General features: G+C 33.9%; 1 long non-coding RNA gene across 1 annotated transcript; it reads right to left on the bottom strand.

Annotated features, from left to right (window-relative positions):
• Positions 1 to 13,693: 13,693 nt before the first annotated feature.
• LOC118683058 (uncharacterized) lies at positions 13,694 to 18,140 on the bottom strand. The gene is made up of 2 exons (XR_004978881.2): positions 17,841 to 18,140; positions 13,694 to 17,752 (listed from the first exon to the last, which is right to left on the bottom strand). It is a non-coding gene; the product is annotated as an uncharacterized lncRNA (long non-coding RNA).
• Between the last annotated feature and the right edge of the window lie 2,982 nt (positions 18,141 to 21,122).

The raw sequence follows: 21,122 nt of genomic DNA on the forward strand, positions 1-21,122 counted from the left end.
GAATATGTGGACCCCAGTACCTATAGTTGACCGTTTACCGTAAATATCGATAATAGTATGTCTTTGTTTCAAAAATGGGTTGAATCGGATCAATAGTTCTTCTAGCCCTCATATATCTAATATAAATATTTTTGAACTTCCGCGTGACTTTATACCGCATAAGTGAGTTATCTCAATGAAAATGAGAGAGTGTGTTTTACTCATAACAAGATCAAATTGGGTGAAAATTTTCCTTAGCCCCCATGTAACTAATATCAGGATTTTCGAACATTCGTCTGACTTTACTCCATTTGATTGGTGATGGTATGTGAGGTACCTTAATGAGACAGTGGGAGCATTTTATTAGTCTGTGGCATGTTAGTAGTATGTGGTATTGGAAAAAATTAATAAAATCGGGTTAATACTACCCTCAAATTCCATATACTACTTATAATGCTTTTCGTTATTCTAACCAGTTTTATGCCGAATATGTCGGTCAGTGAGTATTAATATTTTATTTTATATATAAAATTGCTTCAAAATATGTTCTCGAGTATAGCTGAGCAATGTCAAAATTAATATATTTTTCTATCCCCAATATATATATGATTTCCGTCTTTCCACCTGACTTTACACCGTTCCGGTTGATCAACGTGATATTTTAATGAAATTAAGTGGAAAAGATTTCTTAAAAATGGTTTGACGCTGAATTAGAATGAAATTAGTATATACTAAGTCTTAACCTCACACCTTCATATAATGAATTCCGATTCTCTGGTTGAAGTTTGCCACCTAAGCTTATAATATAAAATTTAGCCACTTTGGTGGAGTTAATATCACATTCATACTTATGTATATCTCACTTCAAGCAATAAAACTGAGACTCAGTTTATGGCCTTTAATATAAGTCAAGAAGATACCAAATTTGATTGTAATTTAATCACGATATCATTTAATAATGGATGTTTAATTCAACATTTTTTAATATACGGTTTGGAGGAATTTTCTGGTCTTTGATTTTCCCAGCTCAAATGTACTACTTATGGTATAATTTTTTCGTCAATTTGATAATTTAATGAAATTAAATGGACAGTTTTTCTTAAAAATAATGTATATCGCTGCATATGAATGAAATTGGTCTAGACTTTGTTTAAACCTTATAACCCTAATATACTGATTTCCGCTCCTCTGGTACAACAGCAACCTCATATACCCCACATATTAAATCTAACCCCTTTGGTTCAGTTTATATCACATATACCATGTTTGAGTTAAATAGCTTCTTTTTATAAAAATTAACATTTCGGAGAAAAAAATAGTATTGACACAAAATAAATCTATGATCAATAACATAAGTTAATAAGATACCAAATAATAATCGAGTAATGAATGTTGAATTCTTTCGCAACATTTTTATACTTTCGCAACATGTTGCAACAGAGCATAGTTTTGTTCACCAAAGAGTTGTTTGCATCACCTAAAGTGATAGATATAGATTTCTATATACATATATTTCTTCTAATATTTGGTGATAATCAGTGGTTAGGTATATTTTCTCAGCCATCATGCTGAACTTATTATAAAATATACCAGATAACAATGCTAAAAAAGTTTCTTAGAGTGCTGGACTTTGTATAGAGCAAAAAAATCTTTCTAGAAAAAATTGCATGAAATAAATATTAGTAATGTAGTATCAAAAGGGCTAAGGACCCTTTTTATGTGGTTATAGATAAACTGCGACCCCATCGGTTTACATGCTACTGTCTATTATTTCAGTTTTGCGACACATTTTAATATGAAGGTCATGAGGTGAACTGTAAACTCAAGAAAATTACATTTTTACCTAGCGCCGTTGGCAGCTTATGAAAGGTTTAGATATTAAGACAGAAAGAAGAAAATCTACATACCTGCTCTACATATATGTATACCATACTTAATTATATGTAAGTTATTGTTAATTTAGCCTTCATGGGTAGACCCTTCAAAATAGGTACTATAGATCCCCCTGTTTTAGAAAGCGTTTAACAAAAGTAATTTACGGAGGGGTTTTCCGAGAACTTAATTTCAATATAATGAAATAAACTACTAATTTCTGAAATATAAATATAACTAAATATTATGTATTATTATGTTAGTGAACAGCTAAGTAATATATAGGTATACAAAAGTACGTAAGCTGTACCAACATGTTGCAAGGGTATAATAAATATCAGTACACTGTGTTTGTAGTTTCAGTTTCACTAGATGTCTTTACCAGCAAAGTGCTTTATTTAACCTAATTTTATTGTTTTAGTTATATAGTGTTTAACACCAGTATACCATAGTACGTATACACGGAACAGGAAAGGAGTAATAGCAACGACTTACAAGGAATTACAGTGAAAGAGAGTTGAGTCGTATGAGAGTTCTTGGTGCAAACTCTTTATATAGAAAAAGTGAGCAGTCACAAAATACTGTAAGTCACGCTAATCGTAGATTAGATTCCGATGTACGTCTGTCCGAACAAATTATCAATACAAATCAACATAGAACTAGGCGGGAAAATCTCGAGGTACAGTCTTTTGAACAAAATTTAAATACTGTTCAACATAGAACAAGGCGGCAAGATCCGCAAATTCGCTCTGAATGGCAAATAAGAGATACTCGAGGTCATAGGTCTCGGCGTGAAGACCCCGAGGTTCGATTTGTTGAGCAAGTTGCAAATACTGTTCAACATATAACAAGGCGGCAAGATCCCCAAATTCGCTCTGAAGAGCAAATAAGAAATACTCGAGGTCATAGATCTCGGCGTGAAGACCCCCAGGTTCGATTTGTTGAGCAAGTTGCAAATAGGTGATCAAATGCAAAGGGAACATGCAAGAAGAAATCCTGAAATAAGGAGAGAGGAGCGTGATAGATAAACACAACGTCGACAGCTTAGTAGGAGGGGTATGAGGGAAGAAATTTTGAATTAGAGACGTCTTAGACAAGGTCAAGTTCGCCTTCGTAGAGATAACCCACTTAATAGACAAATTGAAAACCAAATGCAGTCCCAACGAATCCGATTAACGAGAGAAAAAAATGTTATAGAAACTGATTATAGTGGCAATTTAACAGATTTCAAAAATATTTATTTCCAAAATATAAATAAGGGCCCTACTGAAATATGTATTTGCTGCGGCGGCTTATGGTTTTCACACCAAGTTCGCAAATCAAATTTCGAAACTATTGCACAAGGTCACCCGAATGCTGCATCCGCCTTCTTTGTAATGCAAAAATTTCCTTCAGAAGATGGAAATTACGATTTTTGTGCTACTTGCAAAAATGCGATTGTTAAAAAGAACGTTCCAAAAATATGTTTAGCTAACGGTCTAGACTTTTCTGAAATACCGGATTGTTTGAAAGGTTTAACCCCAATTGAAGAACGTCTCATAATGCCTAGATTGCCTTTTATGACAATCCGTCCGTTAGGATATCAAGGTCAGAGTTTGCTCAAAGGTGCTGTTGTTAATATACCAATTTTGTTAACAATATTGTGACATCTCTACCAAGGTCCTTTGATGAGGCTCATGTTATACAAATTGACTTAAGAAGGCGTTTGAAATACAATCATGATTACATGATCGATACCATACGCCCCGCAAAGATTATGGAAGCTTTGCAGTTCTTAGTGAATACCCCTCTGTATCGTGAGCACAATATACATATTAATTAAAACTGGATTTCAGAATTTAATAACCAAGAAGAAGTTCCGTTAGTTGCATCAGCAGAGGTTTCCCAATTGTTTCAATCTTTTCATGTGGCACAAACTTCTCATGATAATCCCTTAGGTAATAATATTCCCACGGGTCTTTTACCTTCAGAGCTAAATCCAGGCGGTCAAGAAACTATTTTGGACAATATTCCTGTAGAAAACTTATACTATAACCGTTTAGTTATAGCGCCAGGTGAAGGACAAAGACCAATTGACATAATTCAAGATAATAATTCAGAAGAGTTGTCATTTGGAACAATATACGTTGGGCAGAAGCGTACATGCTCTGAAACGTTTAGCAAGATAAGACGTTCTGAAATTCGCCGTTTTGACAGAAGAGCGTGTACCATTCCAAAGTTGTTCTATGATTACAAAAAATTAGAACTGCTACAAATTAAGAATAATACATCCATTTGCCTTAGAAAGTTTTCAGGTCGCAACCGAGTTACGGCCCAAAATCTATTAAACGAAAACTTTGTTCAAAACTTGATTCAACACGATGATGGTTACAAGGTTTTGAAAGGCGTTAGATCCTCACCTGCGCACTGGGAAGCTGCGAATAAAAAGGCAATCGCTATGATTCGCCAATTTGGGCTTCCAACCTTCTTAATCACTTTATCGGCTGCAGAATCTAAGTGGGTTGAGTTTAACAAAACCCAAAATTTTTCTAAAAAGAAAATTACAGGATCGTTTTATAAACTTACAATCCTTTGATTTTGGAACTCCATAGAGCAAATATGGATATCCAATATATACTGGATGCATATGCTTGCTGTTCATATATAATTAATTATATTAACAAGTCTAACAGAGGAATTTCTAGGCTCTTAAATGATGCTGTATCAGAGGTAAATGCTGGAAATTATACTATTAAGCAAAAACTTAAACATATAGGTCACAAATTTATATCAGGCACCGAAATATCTGCACAAGAAGCAGAATATTTATAAATACCTCTCGACCTGAGGAACGTGTTAGAATGGTAAAACCTAGAGCGGAACTTCAGAACCTTCCTTTAGGTTCGACTGAAATATTCGTAGCCGGTATTTTAGACCGTTATGTTCAAAGATCCGATAAGTTAGAGACTCTTTGTTTAGCTGATTTTGCATCTAAGTATAAATACTTTAAATCTAGTAGAAGAGCACAAGACAGCGATCATGAAGAAGAAGAGAGGGAAGACGATAATTTACCAGAAAGCGGGGTTGTCATGCCTCTTAAAGACGGTAGCGGTTTTGTGAAAAAACGTACCAAACCTTGTATTATTCGGTATAGAAGGTTTAACCCAGATTTGGCCAGAGTTGAGTATTTCCGCGAAATGTTAATGCTTTACTATCCTTGGCGGAATAACAGCAAGATCTCATTGAAAACGATAATTGAGGAAAATTAAAGAAAATATGATGTTTTTGAGCAAAGAGAACTTGAAAATGTTCTAGAAAGTCTTTATAATGAAATTGACTTGGACGAAGGTGCTCAAAATGAACTACCTATCGTGGAAAATGAGTTCAGAGTGTTGGCACTTCCAGAAATAAACCGAAATATAAATTTGCTGGACTTGCATGGCGAAGGTTCAACGGATAATGGCACTGAATCTGATTGCAATATTAGACTTATTAAACTACCCCCTTTAATTCCAGTTGAGTTTTCTTTAGTTCAAAGTCTAAATACTAAGCAAAGAACCTATTTGACACATTTGATGCACCACCTAAAAACAAATCTCCCATTTTATGAGTTCATTGGCGGCGGTGCAAGTGTAGGAAAGAGTCGTTTGATATCTGCAATATATCAAGCTCTTAACCATCGTTACAATTCTACACCTGGATCCAACCCAAGTCCATTAAAAGTTCTTCTTTGCGCACCTACGGGTAAAACAGCATTCGGAATAGGAATAGGTGGAATGACACTTATTCAATATTCTCTTTACCTGTTAATCAGTTGAATAGAGAGTTGAGACCACTTAGCAATGACACAGTTAATTCATTGTATTCCAGACTTATCGATTTAAAATTAATCATAATTGATGAAATATCGATTGTAGGTGCTCGTATGTTTAGCTCTGTTGATGCGAGATTAAAAAAAATTTTCAAAACAGACAGCCCCTTCGTTGGTATACCGATCATAGTGTTTGGTGATTTGAAGCAACTCTCACCTGTTGGAGATAGGTGGATATTCTCTGCTAATCCCAATGATGCATACACCACTTTAGTGGGTTCCCCTTTGTGGGAGTTATTTAAATACTTTGAATTAACAGAGATAATGAGACAACGGGAGGAACAGGCCTTTGCTATTGCATTAAATCATATGGCATCTGGTACTATGATAAATGAGGACTCTTGAATCGGATCAATAGTTCTTCTAGCCCTCATATATCTAATATAAATATTTTTGAACTTCCGCGTGACTTTATACCGCATAAGTGAGTTATCTCAATGAAAATGAGAGAGTGTGTTTTACTCATAACAAGATCAAATTGGGTGAAAATTTTCCTTAGCCCCCATGTAACTAATATCAGGATTTTCGAACATTCGTCTGACTTTACTCCATTTGATTGGTGATGGTATGTGAGGTACCTTAATGAGACAGTGGGAGCATTTTATTAGTCTGTGGCATGTTAGTAGTATGTGGTATTGGAAAAAATTAATAAAATCGGGTTAATACTACCCTCAAATTCCATATACTACTTATAATGCTTTTCGTTATTCTAACCAGTTTTATGCCGAATATGTCGGTCAGTGAGTATTAATATTTTATTTTATATATAAAATTGCTTCAAAATATGTTCTCGAGTATAGCTGAGCAATGTCAAAATTAATATATTTTTCTATCCCCAATATATATATGATTTCCGTCTTTCCACCTGACTTTACACCGTTCCGGTTGATCAACGTGATATTTTAATGAAATTAAGTGGAAAAGATTTCTTAAAAATGGTTTGACGCTGAATTAGAATGAAATTAGTATATACTAAGTCTTAACCTCACACCTTCATATAATGAATTCCGATTCTCTGGTTGAAGTTTGCCACCTAAGCTTATAATATAAAATTTAGCCACTTTGGTGGAGTTAATATCACATTCATACTTATGTATATCTCACTTCAAGCAATAAAACTGAGACTCAGTTTATGGCCTTTAATATAAGTCAAGAAGATACCAAATTTGATTGTAATTTAATCACGATATCATTTAATAATGGATGTTTAATTCAACATTTTTTAATATACGGTTTGGAGGAATTTTCTGGTCTTTGATTTTCCCAGCTCAAATGTACTACTTATGGTATAATTTTTTCGTCAATTTGATAATTTAATGAAATTAAATGGACAGTTTTTCTTAAAAATAATGTATATCGCTGCATATGAATGAAATTGGTCTAGACTTTGTTTAAACCTTATAACCCTAATATACTGATTTCCGCTCCTCTGGTACAACAGCAACCTCATATACCCCACATATTAAATCTAACCCCTTTGGTTCAGTTTATATCACATATACCATGTTTGAGTTAAATAGCTTCTTTTTATAAAAATTAACATTTCGGAGAAAAAAATAGTATTGACACAAAATAAATCTATGATCAATAACATAAGTTAATAAGATACCAAATAATAATCGAGTAATGAATGTTGAATTCTTTCGCAACATTTTTATACTTTCGCAACATGTTGCAACAGAGCATAGTTTTGTTCACCAAAGAGTTGTTTGCATCACCTAAAGTGATAGATATAGATTTCTATATACATATATTTCTTCTAATATTTGGTGATAATCAGTGGTTAGGTATATTTTCTCAGCCATCATGCTGAACTTATTATAAAATATACCAGATAACAATGCTAAAAAAGTTTCTTAGAGTGCTGGACTTTGTATAGAGCAAAAAAATCTTTCTAGAAAAAATTGCATGAAATAAATATTAGTAATGTAGTATCAAAAGGGCTAAGGACCCTTTTTATGTGGTTATAGATAAACTGCGACCCCATCGGTTTACATGCTACTGTCTATTATTTCAGTTTTGCGACACATTTTAATATGAAGGTCATGAGGTGAACTGTAAACTCAAGAAAATTACATTTTTACCTAGCGCCGTTAGCAGCTTATGAAAGGTTTAGATATTAAGACAGAAAGAAGAAAATCTACATACCTGCTCTACATATATGTATACCATACTTAATTATATGTAAGTTATTGTTAATTTAGCCTTCATGGGTAGACCCTTCAAAATAGGTACTATAGATCCCCCTGTTTTAGAAAGCGTTTAACAAAAGTAATTTACGGAGGGGTTTTCCGAGAACTTAATTTCAATATAATGAAATAAACTACTAATTTCTGAAATATAAATATAACTAAATATTATGTATTATTATGTTAGTGAACAGCTAAGTAATATATAGGTATACAAAAGTACGTAAGCTGTACCAACATGTTGCAAGGGTATAATAAATATCAGTACACTGTGTTTGTAGTTTCAGTTTCACTAGATGTCTTTACCAGCAAAGTGCTTTATTTAACCTAATTTTATTGTTTTAGTTATATAGTGTTTAACACCAGTATACCATAGTACCTATACACGGAACAGGAAAGGAGTAATAGCAACGACTTACAAGGAATTACAGTGAAAGAGAGTTGAGTCGTATGAGAGTTCTTGGTGCAAACTCTTTATATAGAAAAAGTGAGCAGTCACAAAATACTGTAAGTCACGCTAATCGTAGATTAGATTCCGATGTACGTCTGTCCGAACAAATTATCAATACAAATCAACATAGAACTAGGCGGGAAAATCTCGAGGTACAGTCTTTTGAACAAAATTTAAATACTGTTCAACATAGAACAAGGCGGCAAGATCCGCAAATTCGCTCTGAATGGCAAATAAGAGATACTCGAGGTCATAGGTCTCGGCGTGAAGACCCCGAGGTTCGATTTGTTGAGCAAGTTGCAAATACTGTTCAACATATAACAAGGCGGCAAGATCCCCAAATTCGCTCTGAAGAGCAAATAAGAAATACTCGAGGTCATAGATCTCGGCGTGAAGACCCCCAGGTTCGATTTGTTGAGCAAGTTGCAAATAGGTGATCAAATGCAAAGGGAACATGCAAGAAGAAATCCTGAAATAAGGAGAGAGGAGCGTGATAGATAAACACAACGTCGACAGCTTAGTAGGAGGGGTATGAGGGAAGAAATTTTGAATTAGAGACGTCTTAGACAAGGTCAAGTTCGCCTTCGTAGAGATAACCCACTTAATAGACAAATTGAAAACCAAATGCAGTCCCAACGAATCCGATTAACGAGAGAAAATAATGTTATAGAAACTGATTATAGTGGCAATTTAACAGATTTCAAAAATATTTATTTCCAAAATATAAATAAGGGCCCTACTGAAATATGTATTTGCTGCGGCGGCTTATGGTTTTCACACCAAGTTCGCAAATCAAATTTCGAAACTATTGCACAAGGTCACCCGAATGCTGCATCCGCCTTCTTTGTAATGCAAAAATTTCCTTCAGAAGATGGAAATTACGATTTTTGTGCTACTTGCAAAAATGCGATTGTTAAAAAGAACGTTCCAAAAATATGTTTAGCTAACGGTCTAGACTTTTCTGAAATACCGGATTGTTTGAAAGGTTTAACCCCAATTGAAGAACGTCTCATAATGCCTAGATTGCCTTTTATGACAATCCGTCCGTTAGGATATCAAGGTCAGAGTTTGCTCAAAGGTGCTGTTGTTAATATACCAATTTTGTTAACAATATTGTGACATCTCTACCAAGGTCCTTTGATGAGGCTCATGTTATACAAATTGACTTAAGAAGGCGTTTGAAATACAATCATGATTACATGATCGATACCATACGCCCCGCAAAGATTATGGAAGCTTTGCAGTTCTTAGTGAATACCCCTCTGTATCGTGAGCACAATATACATATTAATTAAAACTGGATTTCAGAATTTAATAACCAAGAAGAAGTTCCGTTAGTTGCATCAGCAGAGGTTTCCCAATTGTTTCAATCTTTTCATGTGGCACAAACTTCTCATGATAATCCCTTAGGTAATAATATTCCCACGGGTCTTTTACCTTCAGAGCTAAATCCAGGCGGTCAAGAAACTATTTTGGACAATATTCCTGTAGAAAACTTATACTATAACCGTTTAGTTATAGCGCCAGGTGAAGGACAAAGACCAATTGACATAATTCAAGATAATAATTCAGAAGAGTTGTCATTTGGAACAATATACGTTGGGCAGAAGCGTACATGCTCTGAAACGTTTAGCAAGATAAGACGTTCTGAAATTCGCCGTTTTGACAGAAGAGCGTGTACCATTCCAAAGTTGTTCTATGATTACAAAAAATTAGAACTGCTACAAATTAAGAATAATACATCCATTTGCCTTAGAAAGTTTTCAGGTCGCAACCGAGTTACGGCCCAAAATCTATTAAACGAAAACTTTGTTCAAAACTTGATTCAACACGATGATGGTTACAAGGTTTTGAAAGGCGTTAGATCCTCACCTGCGCACTGGGAAGCTGCGAATAAAAAGGCAATCGCTATGATTCGCCAATTTGGGCTTCCAACCTTCTTAATCACTTTATCGGCTGCAGAATCTAAGTGGGTTGAGTTTAACAAAACCCAAAATTTTTCTAAAAAGAAAATTACAGGATCGTTTTATAAACTTACAATCCTTTGATTTTGGAACTCCATAGAGCAAATATGGATATCCAATATATACTGGATGCATATGCTTGCTGTTCATATATAATTAATTATATTAACAAGTCTAACAGAGGAATTTCTAGGCTCTTAAATGATGCTGTATCAGAGGTAAATGCTGGAAATTATACTATTAAGCAAAAACTTAAACATATAGGTCACAAATTTATATCAGGCACCGAAATATCTGCACAAGAAGCAGAATATTTATAAATACCTCTCGACCTGAGGAACGTGTTAGAATGGTAAAACCTAGAGCGGAACTTCAGAACCTTCCTTTAGGTTCGACTGAAATATTCGTAGCCGGTATTTTAGACCGTTATGTTCAAAGATCCGATAAGTTAGAGACTCTTTGTTTAGCTGATTTTGCATCTAAGTATAAATACTTTAAATCTAGTAGAAGAGCACAAGACAGCGATCATGAAGAAGAAGAGAGGGAAGACGATAATTTACCAGAAAGCGGGGTTGTCATGCCTCTTAAAGACGGTAGCGGTTTTGTGAAAAAACGTACCAAACCTTGTATTATTCGGTATAGAAGGTTTAACCCAGATTTGGCCAGAGTTGAGTATTTCCGCGAAATGTTAATGCTTTACTATCCTTGGCGGAATAACAGCAAGATCTCATTGAAAACGATAATTGAGGAAAATTAAAGAAAATATGATGTTTTTGAGCAAAGAGAACTTGAAAATGTTCTAGAAAGTCTTTATAATGAAATTGACTTGGACGAAGGTGCTCAAAATGAACTACCTATCGTGGAAAATGAGTTCAGAGTGTTGGCACTTCCAGAAATAAACCGAAATATAAATTTGCTGGACTTGCATGGCGAAGGTTCAACGGATAATGGCACTGAATCTGATTGCAATATTAGACTTATTAAACTACCCCCTTTAATTCCAGTTGAGTTTTCTTTAGTTCAAAGTCTAAATACTAAGCAAAGAACCTATTTGACACATTTGATGCACCACCTAAAAACAAATCTCCCATTTTATGAGTTCATTGGCGGCGGTGCAAGTGTAGGAAAGAGTCGTTTGATATCTGCAATATATCAAGCTCTTAACCATCGTTACAATTCTACACCTGGATCCAACCCAAGTCCATTAAAAGTTCTTCTTTGCGCACCTACGGGTAAAACAGCATTCGGAATAGGAATAGGTGGAATGACACTTATTCAATATTCTCTTTACCTGTTAATCAGTTGAATAGAGAGTTGAGACCACTTAGCAATGACACAGTTAATTCATTGTATTCCAGACTTATCGATTTAAAATTAATCATAATTGATGAAATATCGATTGTAGGTGCTCGTATGTTTAGCTCTGTTGATGCGAGATTAAAAAAAATTTTCAAAACAGACAGCCCCTTCGTTGGTATACCGATCATAGTGTTTGGTGATTTGAAGCAACTCTCACCTGTTGGAGATAGGTGGATATTCTCTGCTAATCCCAATGATGCATACACCACTTTAGTGGGTTCCCCTTTGTGGGAGTTATTTAAATACTTTGAATTAACAGAGATAATGAGACAACGGGAGGAACAGGCCTTTGCTATTGCATTAAATCATATGGCATCTGGTACTATGATAAATGAGGACATATCACTCATTGAAACTCGAGTAGTTAATTTAGAAGAACTTCCTGATGATGCTATACAATTATTTTGGTCCAATGAAGAAACAAATAATTTCAATGCCCTTAAGCTCAGTCGAATCCCAACAGAAGCTTTCCTTTAAACTGCAAAAGACTCAGTTAAAGGAATTGGTATAAATGAAAATGATAATATTTTGGAAAGAGTTAAACTTTTCAAAACTTCTGAAACGCAGGGACTGCCCTATGAATTGACATTAAAAACCTCCGCCAAATATATGATTACAGTGAACATAAACACGTGTGATGGCTTGGTTAATGGGGTAGCTGGACAACTTATGAAAATTGATTTCCATTGTTTTTTTCCAACAATTCTGTGGATTAAATTTTTGGAACCTTCTGTTCGTTTGATAGCACGATCAAAAAAGCCTCATCCTCTAGAAAGTTCTTGGACACCAATTGAAAAATTTCTAAAATATTTTCAATATAAAAGAAATGAACAAATTTCAATTGAAAGAAATCAGTTTCCAGTTGTTCCGGCTGAGGGAATAACTATTCATAAAAGTCAGGGTGATATATATAATAAAGTTGTAGTTCATACTCGACCCAGAATGCCTAGAGCTTCAATATATGTCGCTTGTAGTCGAGCTACTTCTGCAGAAGGTCTATTCATCATAGGAAATTTTATTCCTCCTAACAAATTTTCTGAATCGGATCCCGTATTTAGGGAACTGAGGGAATTGAACACAAATAAAGCTTTGACAACAAGTTTCAATTTTATGATTTCACGAAGATCAGGACATCAAATTTTATTCCATAATGTTCAGAATCTTCACGTTCACATTAATGATATTAAAAGCGACTGTTTGATGCTATCTTCAGATATTTATGTTTTGTAGAAACTTGGAGTTATCCTTGCGAAAGTTTTGATATACCAGGATTTACTCCAATTAACGAGCTGAGGATAGATAGCACGGAAACAACCAACAGAAATAAACGGGGCATTATAATATATGCAAAGCAATGATATAAATGATGCTTGGTTTTGTTTAAATGTTTCAATATTAATATTCTGGTTCTATATAGAAATTCAGCTTTCTCTGTCAGACAATTAATTGTAGAACTTCTGGAAGTCCTTACTTCTGAGTTAGGCAATCAAAATGTGCTAATTGTTGGAGATTTTAACATTTGTTTAATGTCTACAGGGACTGCAATAAGAAATCTGCTCCAAGATAAAAACTTTAGTTCCCTGCTTGGTGCAGAATATTCAACTACACCTGCCGGTACACAAATTGATTGGGCATTTTTAAACATGGATCCTTCCCGTGTAAATGCAATTACTTTTGAGACAGTACACAGCCATCATGACAGTATTTGAGTCTCTATTTCGAACTAAAGTTTTCAGACTTAGTGCAATAGTTCTTCATTTTTTTTCCAAATAAAATCGAATTGAAATGGTATAGGAATTTTGACAGTAGTTTTTAAGACAATTTTAAGAAAAATATGTAAAGAATCTAATTAAGAAAATTTAAATTATATATATAATTTGTTATTATATATGACATTATTGTATAAATATATGATAGAAATTAAATAGTATAAGGAAAAAAGAAATATAATTTGGATATATGTATAAGAATCTCTACAAAAATTTATGTTTAATATTGTAAATATTATATACAAATTAATATAATAATATTATATCATTGTTAAAGTTGTTAATATTTATTATTTTTAAGCTAAACATGTATAATAATATCGAATGGTATACAAATTTAATATTTTATTTATTTCTTCAATTTGTAAATTATCTTCAGTCGAAACAGGTATAGGTATAGCGGATAATATGGCTTCAGTATGAAACATATGTTCGTGATTCTAAATAGTGTAGATTTCTGAAGAATATCGCATCAATCGTTGTTCCTGATTTAGTCGTGGCATTTTCCCGGTTGTTATTCATATCTAAACCGAGTTTTTCACGAAGAAAGTGAAGTAGTAACAATGGGAGTGTATATAATCAACGAACTATGTATGAAATGCATGATATCCTCAATTTTTTTTGGTTAGGAGATATATAGATCGCTCTAATGACAATTTCAATAAAGGGTGTATATTGATTATCCTTTCAATTGGCGAATAAAATAAAGCATTTATTTATCAACAGTTTCTAAACAATTCATCGAAAGTCTTCGTCAACTGTTGTAATTATCCATAATCCATTGAAACTAGCTACACGTGACACAGCGACATATATGTTACTAAAGATTGCGACTGTTTTTTTATCATACTCATTTATAACTTCAGAATAAATATAATACTTCCTGGAGATATATGTATAGTAATTGCACAGCACAAAGTGATGGCATATGTGATCATTTCGCATGGATTCTTTTGTTAATATTGAGAGGTGTAGTAGCTGCTTTTCTACGGATTGTTACTTCTGTTTTACTTATTTGATTTGCGCTTACATACCCTGAAACTTTTTTCTAATTCTTTCACCAAATTTTAATAAATGAATGAAGAGGTCACAACCTCTAACCTGGCGATCGTGATTCCACCTGTAGCATCCCAAACAATATTGACTAGTTTCCCACGGCACCATTTGCTAAACCATCTGTCACATCAATACTTGTAGTTATCACATAAAATATACCATTAACAAACACAGTGTCATATGGTAGTCCTGCAGAATCAATGAGTGACATTTTATGGAGCTTCTGACGTACAAAGGCTTCTTGTTCTGCATATGTGCGTCCAATATATATATGTATTCCATGCGGATAACATTTGCTTCTTCAACTGTGCAAAATCTCGATTCCGATTCGTAAATTTTCGTTAAAATTGATGAAAATTGTTAATTGGCCTGCCTTATTACTTGTACTAATTTGAAAAATTTAAGACCTCTCCACAAGAGGGGTCCAACAATCTTCTGTTTCACTGGCTTGTAGATTGGTGTAGCTCTAATAGGCGGTAACTGGCGCAAATCACCAAAAAAAGATGACTACCAAACCATCGAAGATGATGTTATATTGTCCAGTAATTTGTTTTAGGCGTTCATCGATTTGTGTAAGTAATTCCGCGCCATTCATACTTACTTCGTCTACTTTAACATACTTAAATAATGCTCGATATTGACGAGCTACTTCCACACTCACTGGAAGCAATTTTGAAAGTGCCGTGTGTACAGTGGTACCATCAATAGCTACGGTAGCTTTACCAGTTGAAGCCATGTAATGTATCCAATGTAATGTCCGTCATTATTGGTGAGGCGATTATAAATGTCCATTATAAGTTTGATCACAAATGTTTTGCCGCAACCAGATGGTCCCAATAAAAATATTTGAAATGGTTTGAGATTTCCAGATAATAAATGTAAAATTACATTTCGCCATAGTTCATTTCGCTTTTCGTTCGCCATTCTCATGCGCTCACAGAAGGATGCGTTTTCATCATATATTATAATTTTAATTATGCTAGTATTTCAGCATCTTCATTGCGAAATGGATAATGTAAAGAAACCATCTCTCCCTTATAGTTATTTAAGGCTTGTCCCATGTCATATTTGCTATAACGTATAAGGGGGGGTTAGTCTGATACTTTTGTAATGAGCATAATCATGAAAACCAGGTTCTTCTCTCTGCATTGGCGATACAATTATTGTCTTTCGGCAGAGCATAAAAGGTGCTTCAAATCTGCATTGTTGAGGTCCATTTTTTATAGCATGTCAACGTATGTGTCTGTAATTTTATATTTCCTGAAGCTTCTGCGCTTGAAACCGATATTAAATTGTCACTTAATGCTACTGAAACGTTTTTATTTTTAGCGAGTGCTTTGCATGGAGCATTTGCCAGCCACAGTAAAATGTGTGCATGTGGACTCCCTCGATGTTGGAACTCGATTCTCTTGAAGTAATCAACAACATAGTAGCTGCCAAATGGGCTAAACTTATTTGACTGTAAAATACCTATTAAGATAATACTAATTTATTGAAATAAATGGCACATGTCACAGCGATGTTTCAGTTTGTATATTTTCTTGAGCAAGTCATTCCAGCCAATTTCATTAGCTCTTACTGTCAAAACTAAAGTTGGTTTGCCTAACTGTCTTATCATAGGGAAGAGGTTTTCTTTACGATTACTCCAATACCACATAGAGTTGGGAATCGATCGCAGAAACGCGAGATTAGATTCAATGCAATTGTTGATGTATTGATCATCTATCGATTTGTTGACGTGTGATTAAGGTATTTTTACCAATATGATTTTCATAGCCATATACAACAAGTCATATGGCGTTATGTTGGGACGATCCGATCTTCATAGCTCACTTGATGCCATCATAAATGGTGTCACTCTTACGTCTTCTTTGAAGATTCGAAATTGACCTAAATATGTCGATGGAAAGGAAAACTCTTCCGCATGTTTATCGAACAATAAACTTTGCGGAATATTATGTTCTACTGGCGCAATTCGTAAGTATTGGTCTTCGTTCCATAACAGCGTTTGCTGTTGAGCAGTAAGAATCTCTTCAATCTAAATATGTTCACTGACATAGAGTTGCAGGGAGAATTGTATTGTTATTGAAAAATTACTGATTGACTGTAATGGCATATATTTTATACAATGGTAGTAGTTGGTACATTTATATATATATCATCATCGATGTTGCTGGCAGACGTTTTATCATTGTATTCACTAAAACGGAAACATTTATGACTTGTCCGTGTTGACCGTTAACGTGTCGTAATCTCCTGAAGGAAATACGTGGTGAAATAGGTCTCTCAGTAACCAAATCCCGCAGTGGTAAATAATCAGGAATTTCGGGATATTTGAATCCGTTGTAGACAGACATAACTGGAATTTTTTTCCTTTTCAATGATAACGAGCAAGTGTTGCAACTTATTATATCATTCATAGACAAATTGGTTAATATTGTTAGTAAAATTTCTTCATGCTCAGGCGACGGATATTTCAGATCAGCTTTAAACCACAACCTGTCACTAACAGTGCAGATATGTCTAAATTAATTGTGAAGGAATTTTGTTCTTAATTCCATGTGAGCTTTTTTATGACGATTATAATCACTATAAGGCACGTGTGGTGCTTCAGTACATGTTTCACTAATCTCAAGATCACTAATTCTCAAGATCGCCGACGATGGTTAAAATTGTTGATTTGTGGATTGAAGGTATTTTCGCTGTGCTTTCTTGATTGAAAGGATCATTATGCACAATACATATGCCATCATTTAGCAAAGTAAGCTTTGATATTGTATTTTAGCCTTTTTTCGCATATTATATTCATATTATCAGTAAATTATTCGGGATTGTATTTTCAACAAGATGTTGTGAGGGCAAATATCACTCTTGGAGATGGATGTCAGCTTGAACAATAATTAAGCGATGATCATTTTGTAAATTTTGGGAACAATCTTGATTATGAAAATATCAACGAAACTAAAAATGACTATTGCCCATTGAAATATCATTTGTGATTGCATTTTGCTGTGATTGCATTGCATTTTGCTGTGATGCCTTCATAATCAATTCGTTGTTGTTGGTTGAAGAGCTACATGCAATCCGTGCTCCGTATTCTCGATTATGCTCCGCTATTGATTTAGCCGTTCGATCAATGAAAGTTAATTACGAATAGTATGGAACGGGTTTTTGTATGCTTCGTTCACGTAGCGTGTCTGTCACTCTCACGTATGTAGACACGTATTCCAATTATATACATAGATGCCCTGAAGACACGTACACTAAATGTAAATAGACAACTACTTTTATGTAACTAAGTCAAAAAATAAATTACTCTTTATATAATATTATAAAAATGAGGATACTTACGTTATTATTTGTTTCGAAGATTTTATAAAAGTTAAACTATCATTCATCACAAAATATTAAATTTCAAACTCAGTAAGAGTGCAATTATCGAAAAACAGTGCACGCGGTCAGCTGCCAATATGTTGTTAATTCTTCCATTCCAACGGGGGATCTCGAAAGGCAATTAAAGATTGCTAAGAATTTGAATTTCTAGCAATATTACCAATGGAGATTGCACATTGCTAATGTTTAGCCCTTAGTGGCATGATGCCAGCAAAAAAGAAATGCCAATCTTTTATATTTTGTTGTAAACTTCAATTTATCCAAGTAATATTCAAAACATAAATTTTAACAAAACATGGGAAATAGTTATTAAATACATACATACAAATATATGTATATGTATGGTTAATATTATTATGATAATTGTTAGCATATATAAATATCATTGCTCATACATGCTTGAATTAGTAACATTGTGCAACAATTATTTAAGTCTTAAAATATGAAATCTTATTTATCCAAAAAAATACGTTTGTGGAAAATAGTACAATAGATTTCTACTTTTTCATTCTCCACATAAATTTTTGTCATCATCATAAAATTTTTAAACGGTGCAAGAGGTCAAACATGCGCTATATCAACTCGCAAATACACACCCGACGTCATTTCGAGAATGATTATTTAATTATAGCAAATGCCCACATAAGAACATTGCTAACTTCAATTCGATAACAAGAATGATAGAATGCAAGATTACGAAAGAATTGTGATTGCGAAGGTTGTATTTAAATTTTTATGTATAAAATACAATATATGGATTTTGAAAAATCAAGACGACTGCACGACGGCGAAATTTTCTTTTCGGCAAATTTCGTCTTGAAGCCAGCTTCTTGAACATTTTGAAGACGGCAGCGACATATCAAACATCTTATGTACGTTGTTGCCGTACTAAAATTTTACACTCCGATGAAATTTAATATTTTGTTCTAAGTGAAATTTTTTGTGCAAAAAATAAGTAAATATGTCGATTAATTTGTTTTAAATTATCAATTTTTATTACAAATGATATATCAGTGCTATTTTATGTATTTGTTATATACTAGTGGTAACACTATAGCTGCCCATTGACGCCGGTTTAAGGCTTAATTTAGTGACTGCGACAACTATAAGGCTGTTGTTGTAAGGCAGGGATGGTGTATGATATGGTGTATTTTAATTATGCCGAGTTTAGTCCAAAAAATTTGCAAAAATGTAGTTGGGAGTGCCGAAATTAATCAAATTCGAATTATTTTTTATATAAAAGAATTTTGTTTCAACAATTCATTAACACAAAAAAATTAAACGTATTTGTACTACTTCTTATATGTATACATAAATTAACAAATAAGTCTCCCATACTTCATTATTTCCCTGCAAGCCATCTATCGGTTAAGTCATCGGTTCCTTTCTGTTAAAAGAGAAAACAGTATCGCAATATACATATATGCCCTGCACGCAATTTCATAAAAACAACTTGTTGCCTATCCTACTAAATTTCGTAATTTCGTAAGACACGAAAAATACGAAATCAGGATCTCAAAAATTCACCGTAAATTTTTTAATGTGTTCTCGACTTTATTTTACGTGAGTATATAGGAAGATACCGAATCCCATTTGTAGAATATCGAAACCATATTTCGATCTGTACAAATCACAAATGTGAATTCTTGAAAACAGAATTCGAATTCTTTGGATTTATTGTATCTCCAAATGGAGTACGAACCAACCCAAAAAAAGTAGAAGCAATAAAAAACTTTTCCTGTCAAAGAACCTTAAAAGACCTCAGGTCATATCTAGGACTGTTCGAGTTTTGTCGTCATTTCATAAAAGAGTATGCCAAGTCAGCGATATTCTTGACATCCCTTTTAAGGAAGGACGGATATCCAAGAGACTTTCTAGTAAGAAGTCCTAGCTATAATTTGCGCTCTGAAATGCTTGCGAAACTACCTGTACGGGGTTGCTCAAGTAAAGATATTTAAAGACCATTGACATACGCCTTTTCTAATAAAAACTCTAATTCTAAAATAAAGCGATGAAAAGCCTGTTTGAAAGAATACCATTACGAATTACAGTTCAAAATCGGAACTATGAATAAAGTTGCAGATGCACCTTTCGTCCACCTTACAATTCACAAATCAACCTGCCGTAGACGCAGGGACGAAAGCTTCCCAAAAACCAAATCATTCTTCATGTAGGAAATAGTACTGACCTATAATAGCAGAAGTAACTTTTGAGGAAAAAAAATTAGCAAACATCCTTAAATCATATTTGAACCCATCGGTCATTAATGGCCTCAAAACAGACGAAAGAACATTAGGTATAGTACAAAAGATGTATGCCCGTTTCAACAGCTTTAAAATACGGTTCACTAGAAAATTAGTAAGAGATTTAACAAATTCTGTCGATCGAAATTAAGCTATTAGTAACGAACACAATCCTGCCTACCAAAATAGCGAAGAAAACAAGTTGCAAATGCCAGAAAAGTTCTATTTTTCACAAATACGAACCAAGGTTGAAAAAATCGTAAAACAATGCAAAACATGTAAGCTTAATAAATATGACCGTCACCCTTGTAACCACGCTATACAAAGTACACCAATACCTGAGTACCCTTGGCTTATTGTTCACATCAATATCTACCACACTAACAAGCGAAATCTACCACACGAATGAGCTCGTACTGCCATAGATAGTTAAATTTTCGAAATACGCTCTCATAAAACTGATTAAATCACGAGGATTTAAAACCACCTCTTAGAGACATTATAATTTCATTAGGATACCAAAAGTTATTATATTCGATATTGTAAAATCTTTTAATTTCGTTTCAATCACGTTCATGCTGACTGATTCAATATAGAGATGCACAAAGCTCTACCTTACAGCTGATTAAATTTATTTTTACACTATTACCGAAATAAATACCTTAAATCAGAAAATACGCAATATTCGTTTGTGGAACTTCTAGATAAATCCATTTTTGAGTACAATAGCTCAATCCATTCTACAACTTTTACATACTTCCCGATCTCTTCTTTGGCACAATAACAATTTCAAATCCAAACAAGCGGTTACGGCCTACGAAAAAAACAATAAGTCGACTTAAAAAATAAAGCAAAACGCCGATGGCTAATTACGATATAGGTGACACAATTTATGTGAATATAAATAAAAGATTAGGAAATAAACTAACTCCACGATATAAAGAAGAAATAGTCACTAGAAATTTAACAGTACTGTCCTCACAAAATCAGGTAATAC

This window comes from Bactrocera oleae, chromosome 3 (genome assembly GCF_042242935.1).
Source record: "Bactrocera oleae isolate idBacOlea1 chromosome 3, idBacOlea1, whole genome shotgun sequence".
NCBI classification, from domain to species: Eukaryota; Metazoa; Arthropoda; class Insecta; order Diptera; family Tephritidae; genus Bactrocera; species Bactrocera oleae.